The following is a 10678-nucleotide window of genomic DNA, read 5'->3' as shown; positions in this document are numbered from 1 at the left end:
CTAGTGCAAGTTCAAACAGCACTGATAATTCTCAAAGCAACAATTTTGGTTTAATTAGTATGCTGGGTTGATTGGTAGTAATGTACTCAACAATGCATTTATATTACAGCATTTATAATCTTTTTTTAAAAAAAAGGCTCAAGCTACTTTTGGAAAATTATTAAATAAAGTTTGATACTGATGCTTAAAGGAGTGTCTTAAAAGAGGAAAGAGGGTTAATGGAGTGAATTCCAGAACTGAAGACCTTAGTAACTGAACATATAGTTGACATTGGTGCAATTAAAACTGGGGATGTTTCTGAAGTCAGAATTTGGGAAGGCTGCTAGCTCACAATGTAAAACTGGAAGAAATTACATGGGCTAGAAAGATTTTGGGAGGTGGAGTGGGACGGGTGTTATGGACCAGGCCAGATTCCCTCAAAATATTTCAAGCAAGTAGCCCAGACACTAATTTTGCTAGTTGTTTTAAGCAGGTTAAACAAAACCGAATTTTATTTGCAAGATTACCGAATGAAACAAATGAAAGCAGACAATATCAAATAACAACTTAACTGAAAACCCAGCAGATTATCCTGGCTTAATGATGCTATTTCCCCATAACGCACCTTTGCAAAAAAAAAAAGAAATATCCAACACAGTTCTTACAGAGCATGTCAGAGAGGAGGAGGATCAGCCTGGACTGCTTCTTTGGGTCCAGTAGCTTCACATCTGACTGCTTGCAAAAGCCAAACCAGACCAGAGAAAGGCTGAGTTGGGAGAACTGGTCACTCCCCTTTCGTTGTATTAAAACTTGAACACCTTTTGCCTGAGGCAGTATTGGTTAGCTTTAATCAAATTGACCCTAAAATCCTTTGAACCTAGACCTCTGGGGAAAAAAAAATCAAGGACAACACAACCTGTTAAAGGAACAGCATCTTAACACCTCCCCTCCTCTTCCTCCAACCCCCCCCAAAAGATGGCTTCATTTTAAGACCCCTTAATCTTAAATTGTTAGTAAACTACAACACACATGTACATTACATTAACAATAATCTTGCAAACATGCACTGCTACTCCCTGTTTCAATCTGTTTTACTCCTGCCCCTGAATGCCTCCATTTCTCATTCAAGTCATCAACAATCATTTTTTCTCAACCTGCCACATGCACAATTTTCAAATTGAATGGCTGTAACAACAACTTCCATCTAAACAGTCTGCAATGTTTGTCCTTAAGTTTCTCCACGAACCTCATTGGATTATGATCAGTGTATATGATTGTCTCAGATACAACACTTAAATGTTTGTTACCAGTAATGTAACTCCAACACCAAGCTGAAAGTCTCCTTCTCAACTGTCAAATATTTCTATTGATAATGTTCTATTTCCTGAAGAAATACCCAATAGGTGTTCCAATTTTATCATCGTTGTCTTCTTGTAAGAGCACAGCTCCAACACCCACATCACTCACATTGATAGCTACTTTGAATGGCTTTGCATAATTGGGTGTGATTAGCACGAGGGCAGTTGTTAACACAGCTTTCAAGCTGTCAAGTGCCTTCTGATAGTCCACTGTCCATTGCAACTTCTTGCCTTTCACAATTCAGTGAGTGGAGCACGGTGGCACAGTGGTTGGCACAGTGGTTAACACTGCTGCCTCACAGCGTCAGAGACCCGGGTTCAATTCCAGCCTCTGGCGACTGTGTGGAGTTTGCACATACTCCCCGTGTCTGCGTGGGTTTTCTCCAGGTGCTCCGATTTCCTCCCACAATCCAAAAATGTGCAGGTTAGGTGAATAGGCCATGCTAAATTGCCCGTAGTGTTAGGTGAAGGGGTAAATGTAGGGGAATGGGTCTGGGTGGGTTGCGCTTCGGCGAGTCGGTGTGGACTTGTTGGGGCGAAGGGCCTGTTTCCACACTGTAAGTAATCTAATCTAATCCACACTACTAAAATTTAGTACCATTTTTCGATAAAATCCATTCCATCCCAGGAATCTTGGAACTGCTCTTTGTTGATGTTATGGAAAACTCACAAGTTACCTTTGTTTTGCATTCCATGGAGCCATTTGTCCATGTCTAATAAGATGGCCCAGGAGGCTGACTTGGGCTTTGGCTAATTCACTTTTAACCAGATTTATCACCAAGCCTGCCTCCCGAAGTAGAACAAACAATTCTGATAAATGTTGCAAATGTTCCTTCTATGTGTGACTAAAAATCACCAGGTCATCAATATATACTACACAATTGGGTAATCCAGAAATGACCTTATTGTTTAGTCTCTGAAATGTGGCTGAAGCATTTTTCATATCAAATGCCATGACTTTAAACTGATACAGTCCATTCAGCATTGCAAAGGCTGAAATTGTCTTCGCTCTTTTGTACAAAGGTAACTGCCAGTATCCTTTGAGCAGGTCCAACTTAGAAATATAAGTTGCTTGTCCCACTTTTTCAACACAGTCTTCCAAACATGGAATCAGATATATGTCAATCCTTGTAATGGAATTGACTTTGCAACAGTCCACACATAACCATTGGCTACCATCTGGCTTTGGCACCATTACTATGGGTGAGCTCCAGCCACTGTAATTCACTTCGATTGTCAGTTTTGAGCATGTGTTCGATCTCTTTTTGAACCTGTGCCAACTTTAGAAGGTTATGCCTATAAGGATGATGCTTAATCGCAACAGCGTCTCCTATATCTACATCATGCATAATAAGGTTAGTACTTCCCAGCTTATTTCCACATATCTATCCATGGGATGGTAATAACTCTTTACAGTTGTTTCAATGTTCCTGTGGAAGGTAACTCAATAATTTATCACAATTTTTGACAACTTCCTCATTGGCCAATTTAACTTGAGGAACGTTCAATTCAGAATCCTCTGAACTTGGTTCTTCACTCAACCAATAACGCAGTTTGGTTTGGCTTTCCTTCCCTGTCAAAATATCTTTTGAGCATACTCACATGACACATTCTGTGATATTTCTTTCTGTCTGGAGTCCTTATCAAATTGTTCACCTCACTCAACTTCCTTTTGACTTGATAAGGTTCACTAAACCTTGCTTTTCAAGGTTCACCTATCACTTGATGTAACCCTAACACCTTATCCCTGATAGCAAAATTGCAAGTTTTGACATTTTGTCTGCTTCCTGTTTCATTGTATGCTGTGATACTTTTAAATGCTGTTTATCCAACTTCCCCACTGTACCTAATTGTTCTCTAAAATTTGACACATAGTCCAAATACATGGTCTCTGAATAATGACTTACCAATTTTTTCTTAATCAATTTTAGTAGTCCTCTCACTTCATGCCCAAAAACTAATTCAATGGGCTAACTTTGGTCGATTCAGTTGGTGCATCTCTGATAGCAGAAAGTTCAAACAGAATTCCCTTATCCCAATCATCGGGATAGTCTTGGCTATAAGCCCTCAACATGGTCTTTAATGTCAAATGCCACCTTTCTAGCACTCCCTGCAACTCTGGATGGTATGCAGTACATTTGAATTGTTTTACTTCTAAGCTGCCCATAACTCCCTTGAATAATTTCAATGTGAAGTTTGATCCTTGGTCTGATTGTATCTCTGTGGGTAGTCCGTATCTGGTGAAAAATTTGAGTAACTCGTCTACAATCTTTTTAGTTGTGATATTATGTAATGGAATGGCCTCTGGAAATCTAGTGGATACATTGTTAACAAATACTGATTCCCACTTTTTGTTTTAGGTAGGAGTCAATTCAGACTCTTGTGAAAGGTTCCTCAAATGCAGGAATAGGTATTAAAGCAGTGAGCTTTATGACTGCCTGTGATTTTCCAATTACCTGACATGCATGACATGTCTGGCAAAATTCAATTACATCCTTGAGCAGTCCAGGCCAGTAAAAATGTTTTTGTATTTTAGCTTGAGTTTTTCTAACACCTAAATGACCCCCTACTGGTGGTTCATGCACCACTCACAACACCTCTGTTCCATAACCCCCGGCAATTTGATTTTATGAACCTGCCCATTTCTAGTCTGCCTTAATATGGGATGGTCTCCATTTCCTCATTAAGATATCATTTTTGAGATAGTAGCATTCAGGAATACATTCAGATTGTTTGTCCGTATATTCCTTTTGATACAATTGCTTTAAATTTTCATCTTTCCGCTATGACTTAGTTAATTTATCTAAGCTAAAGATGTCTGCTTTGTAGCCTATCTGCTCCTGGTTTGAATCAACCATCTGATCAAACAGGACCTCTGCTAATTCCACTTCAACTTTCTTATTTATACTGTTTGATTAGATTAGATTACATTACAGTGTGGAAACAGGCCCTTCGGCCCAACAAGTCCACACCGACCCGCCGAAGCACAACCCACCCATACCCTTACATTTACCCCTTATCTAACACTATGGGCAATTTAGCATGGCCAATTTACCTGGCCTGCACATCTTTGGACTGTGGGAGGAAACCGGAGCACCCGGAGGAAACCCACGGAGACACGGGGAGAACGTGCAGACTCCACACAGTAAGTCGCCTGAGGCGGGAACTGAACCCAGGTCTCAGGCGCTGTGAGGCAGCAATGCTAACCACTGTGCCACCGTGCCGCCGTTTGATCTCTCCTGTTTCAACTGGTGTCTTTGTGACCTCATTACCACATAGTCGGGAAAAATCCCAGGGTATGTGTCCTGCGATAGTTTAGTTACCTGAGTCTCCACTGGCTTTTCAACCACTGTAGGCAGTACTCCTAGAAGTGAACCAGCTAAATTATTAGCAAGGACAAATTGTATTCCTGAAACTAGGAGTTTGTTCAGTACTCCTAACCTGACTTCTCCACTCTTCACTGGACACTCTAACCTCATTCTACATAATTGAGCGCTTCTTGTCTCACCGTGAATTCCCATTACTAGCACCTTTTCTGACAATAGTCCTTCAGAGGTACATATCTCCTCATATGTCAACATCAAAGATTGAGGGGATCCTGTATCTCTTAATATTGTAACCTCTTTACCTGCCGCTCCTAACCTATGCGAGTAAACTTCACATAGTATATGGCTTAATGACATGATAAAGGAGCAGCACTCCGAAAGCTAGTTCTTCCAATTAAACCTGTTGGACTATAACCTGGTGTTGTGCGATTTTTAACTTTATATGGTTTAAGAAGATCTGATACTTCCTCTTTAACCAACCTCCGACTAGATTGTACATTCTGGTGCAGCTTTCCAATCTCCATTGTGCTTTCCATTACCACTCCAACAAAATTCACTTGGTCATCCTGTTTTCCTACATCTGGCTTCCCAGTGCTTTTCCTCACCCACAAAAACTGTGATTTCATGTGGCCTAATGTATTGCAATGAAAACACCAGAACTTTTTAACTTCTCTTTCCCCTTCAAGGGTTTCCGTTTTACCCTGTGTTGTTATCCTTATGATCTTCAATGATAAGGATTGAAGATTCTTTCCACACGAGGATTTCTCTTTTCCCCAATTTCTATCACTCATGGATTGAAATTGATTTTGGAAGCCAAACTTTGATTTATGGACCAACTCATAACCATCACCCATTTCAGCTGCTAATCTTACAGTTTTAACTCTCTGCTCTTCCCCGAGTTCTTACTACTTCAGGAAGTGAATCTTTGAACTCCTCTAAAATAATTGTTTCTCTAAGAGCATCATAGGTTTGCTCTATTTTTAATGCCCTTATCCACCTATCAAAATTACTTTGTTTGAACCTTTCAAACTCAGGGTAGGTTTAGAACATAGAACATAGAACAATACAGCACAGAACAGGCCCTTCGGCCCACCATGTTGTGCCGAACATTTGTCCTAGCTTAAGTACCCATCCATGTACCTATCCAATTGCCGCTTAAAGGTCACCAAAGATTCTGACTCTACCACTCCCACAGGCAGCGCATTCCATGCCCCCACCATTCTCTGGGTAAAGAACCCACCCCTGACATCTCCCCTATACCTTCCACCCTTCACCTTAAATTATGTCCCCTTGTAACACTCTGTTGCACCCGGGGAAAAAAATTCTGACTGTCTACTCTATCTATTCCTCTGATCATCTTATAAACCCCTATCAAGTCACCCCTCATCCTTCGCCGTTCCAACGAGAAAAGGCCTAGCACTCTCAACCTATCCTCGTACGACCTATTCTCCATTCCAGGCAACATCGTGGTAAATCTTCTCTGCACCCTCTCCAAAGCTTCCACATCTTTCCTAAAGCGAGGCGACCAGAACTGCACACAGTACTCCAAATGTGGCCTAACCAAAGTCCTGTACAGTTGCAACATCACTTCACGACTCTTGAATTCAATCCCTCTGCTAATGAACGCTAATACACCATTGGCCTTCTTACAAGCTCTATCCACCTGAGTGGCAACTTTCAAAGATCTATGAACATAGACCCCAAGATCCCTCTGTTCCTCCACCTCACTAAGAACCCTACCGTTAACCCTGTATTCCGCATTCTTATTTGTCTTTCCAAAATGGACAACCTCACACTTGGCAGGGTTGAACTCCATCTGCCACTCCTCAGCCCAGCTCTGCATCATATCTAAGTCTCTTTGCAGCTGACAACAGCCCTCCTCACTATCCACAGCTCCACCAATCTTCGTATCATCTGCAAATTTACTGATCCACCCTTCGACTCCCTCATCCAAGTCATTAATAAAAATTACAAACAGCAGAGGACCTCAGAACTGATCCCTGCGGAACTCCACTTGTAACTGGGCTCCAGGCTGAATATTTGCCATCTACCACCACTCTCTGACTTCGACCGGTTAGCCAGTTTTCTATCCAATTGGCCAAATTTCCCTCTATCCCATGCCTCCTGACTTTCCGCATAAGCCTACCATGGGGAACCTTATCAAATGCCTTACTAAAATCCATGTATACTACATCCACTGCTCTACCCTCATCCACATGCTTGGTCACCTCCTCAAAGAATTCAATAAGACTTGTAAGGCAAGACCTACCCTTCACAAATCCGTTCTGGCTGTCCCTAATCAAGCAGTGTCTTTCCAGATACTCATAAATCCTATCCCTCAGTACCCTTTCCATTACTTTGCCTACCACCGAAGTAAGACTAACTGGCCTGTAATTCCCGGGGTTATCCCTATTCCCTTTTTTGAACAGGGGCACAACATTCGCCACTCTCCAGTCCCCTGGTACCACCCCCATTGACAGTGAAGACGAAAAGATCATTGCCAACGGTACTGCAATTTCCTCTCTTGCTTCCCACATAATCCTAGGATATATCCCATCAGGCCCGGGGGACTTGTCTATCCTCAAGTTGTTCAAAATGTCCAACACATCTTCCTTCCTAACAAGTATCTCCTCTAGCTTACCAGTCCATTTCACACTCTCCTCTTCAACAATACGGTCCCTCTCGTTCGTAAATACTGAAGAAAAGTACTCATTCAAGACCTCTCCTATCTCTTCCGACTCAATACACAGTCTCCCACTACTGTCCTTGATCGGACCTACCCTCGTTCTCGTCATTCTCATGTTTCTCACATACGCATAAAATGCCTTTGGGTTATCCTTGATCCTATCCGCCAAAGATTTTTCATGCCCTCTCTTAGCTCTCCTAATCCCTTTCTTCAGGTCCCTTCTGGCTATCCTGTATCCCTCCACTGCTCTGTCTGAACCCTGTTTCCTCAACCTTACGTAAGCCTCTTTCTTCCTCTTTACAAGACATTCAACCTCCCTCATCAACCAAGGTTCCCTCACACGACCATCTCTTTCCTGCCTGACAGGTACATACATATCAAGGACATGTCGTATCTGTTCCTTGAAAAAGTTCCACATTTCCACGAAATCCTTCCCTGACAGCCTATGCTCCCAACTTATGCTCCTCAGATCCTACAGCATCGTAATTACCCTTCCCCTAATTGTAAAACCTATCCTGTTGCACGCACCTATCTCTCTCCATAACCAAGGTGAAAGTCACAGAATTGTGGTCACCATCACCAAAATGTTCACCCACTAACAAGCCCATCACTTGTCCCGGTTCATTACCGAGTACCAAATCCAATATGGCCTCCCCTCTGGTCGGACAATCTACATACTGAGTTAGAAAAGCTTCCTGGACACACTGCGCAAACACTGCCCCATCCAATCTACTTGATCTAAAGAGCTTCCAATCAATATTTGGGAAGTTGAAATCGCTCATGACTACCACCCTGTGGCTTCTGCACCTTTCCAAAATCTGTTTCCCAATCTGTTTCTCCACATTTCTGCTGCTATTGGGGGGCCTATAGTAAACACCCAACAAGGTGACTGCACCTTTCCTATTTTTGACTTCAGCCCATACTACCTCCAAAGGCAGATCCCCCTTGAACTGCCTTTCTGCAACCGTTATACCATTTCTAATTAGCAACGCCACCCCCCCTCCTTTTTTACCACCCTCCCTAATCTTATTGAAACATCTGTAACCAGGAACCTCCAACAACCATTCCTGTCCCTCATCTATCCACGTTTCCGTGATGGCCACAACATCGTAGTCCCAGGTACCGATCCACGCCTTAAGTTCACCCACCTTATTTCTGATACTCCTTGCGTTGAAGTATACGCACTTGAACCCATCTCTGTGTCCGCAAGTATTCCCTGTCTGTGCTACCTTCTTCACAGCCTCCCTACATTCTTGGACATCCTGACAAACAGCTAGCCTACTTGCTGGACTACAAGTCCGGATCCCATCCCCCTGCCAAATTAGTTAAAACACCCCCGAAGAGTGCTAGCAAACCTACCCCCCAGGATATTGGTGCCCTTCTGGTTCAGGTGCAACCCGTCCTGCTTGTACAGGTCCCACCTTCCCCAGAATGCAGTCCAATTGTCCAAATACCTGAAGCCCTCCCTCCTACACCATCCTTGCAGCCACATGTTCAACTGCACTCTCTCCCTATTCCTTGCCTCACTGTCACGTGGCACCGGCAACAACCCAGAGATGAAGACTCTGTCTGTCCTAGCTTTTAGCTTCCAGCTAACTCCCTGAGCTCTTGAATGACCTCCGCACCCCTCTTCCTACCTATGTCGTTGGTGCCAACGTGCACCACGACTTCTGGCTGCACACCCTCCTCCTTAAGGATTCTGAAGACACGATCCGAGACATCTCGGACCCTGGCACCCGGGAGGCAACAAACCATCCGAGAGTCTCGCCCATGTCCACAGAACGCCTGTCCGTCCCGCTAACCATAGAGTCTCCTATAACTAGCGCTCTCCTCCTCTCCCCCTTTCCCTTCTGAGTCTCAGAGCCAGACCTCGTGCCACAGACCCGGTCACTGCAGCTTACCCCTGCTACCCCAACAGTATCCAAAGCGGTATACCTATTGTTTAGGGGAACGACCACAGGGGATCCCTGCACTGCCTGCTTCCTCCCCTTCCCACCTCTAACTGTTACCTAGCTACCTCTGTTCTCTGGCGTAGCTATGTCCCTGTAGCTTCTATCTATCACCCTCTCAGCCTCTCGAATAATCCTCAGTTCATCCAACTCCAGTTCCAGTTCCCTAACACGTTCTGTGAGGAGCAGGATCTGACTGCATTTTCTGCAGATGAAGTCGGCAGGAGTATCGGTGGTCACCCCTACCTCGAACATCCTGCAGGAGGAACATTCCACTGCCTGCGCTGCCATTACTCTACACCTCGTCTCCAAAACAAGAACACTGAGTAGCTTACCTGTGGACTTTAAAATTAGGTTAGAGGAGGAGGATGGGAGGGAGGCCCTACTATGTAGGGCCTGGGGTCTAGAACACACCCACTCAAATATCAGTCACTTACCTTCCCGACCAGCTCTGCGCTCCAACCTCACTTCCGCCCAGCTCGCGCCGCTCTCTGCTGTGAGAAGACCGTTGGCGTCGAGGTAAGTTCTTTATATATCAGTCACTTACCTTCCTGACCAGGTTTGACCAGGGTCCCTCCTCAGATTCCTGAAACACTGTCTGTAGGCTTCTGGCACAAGCTCATTGCACTTAAGATGGCTTTCTTCACCTCCTCATACTCCCCAGATACTCCCTATGAAGTGATGCAAATACCTCACTAGCTCTACCTTCAGGTTTTGTTTGGATCAACAAAACACCAATGGTCACTGACCACCGCATTTGTTTAGCCACCTTTTCAAATGAGATGAAAAAGGCTTCCACATCCTTCTCATCAAATTTAGACAATGCTTGAACATATTTAAACAGATTCTCACCAGGCCTTTGGCTACCATGAGTTTGCAGATCCTCACCCTCTTCCTCACTAAGCTTATTTTCAGCCTTTATCTTCATCCTTTTAAGCTGACTTTCCTAAGTGCCAATTTCTGAAGTTCAAGCTCCCTGTCATTCTTCCTTTCTTCTCTCACCTTTTCTATCTCTTTTTGTTTTTGTTCTGCTAAAGCGATTCATTCTTTTTCTCTTTCTCCTGCTTTTAATTGTAATTCAAACAGTTTCATTTCTCTTGCCTTTTCCTTCTCTTTTGCCTCTAACTCAAGCTGCTTCATTTTCAATTAAATTTTAGCCATTTCTAAAGATTCTGATGGTGTTTCCAGCAAATTTAAATGCTGAGCTAATGCTGTAATTATCTCTCCTTTCCTCACGGAAGGAGGCAGCTTCAACTCCAGCTTGTCTGCTAATTCCAGCAGCTTGGCCTTATTCACCTTTAGTAAAATCCCCAAGGTCACTTCTTCCACCACCAGAAAACTCTAGCTGACGGAAAGAGCCATTGCTATCCCAAACAATGT

The sequence above is a fragment of the Chiloscyllium plagiosum genome, unplaced genomic scaffold (assembly GCF_037043375.1).
Source record: "Chiloscyllium plagiosum isolate Xiang-an unplaced genomic scaffold, Cpla_swu_hap1 HiC_scaffold_12, whole genome shotgun sequence".
Classification (NCBI taxonomy): Eukaryota; Metazoa; Chordata; class Chondrichthyes; order Orectolobiformes; family Hemiscylliidae; genus Chiloscyllium; species Chiloscyllium plagiosum.
Note: the sequence above shows the minus strand (reverse complement) of the source record.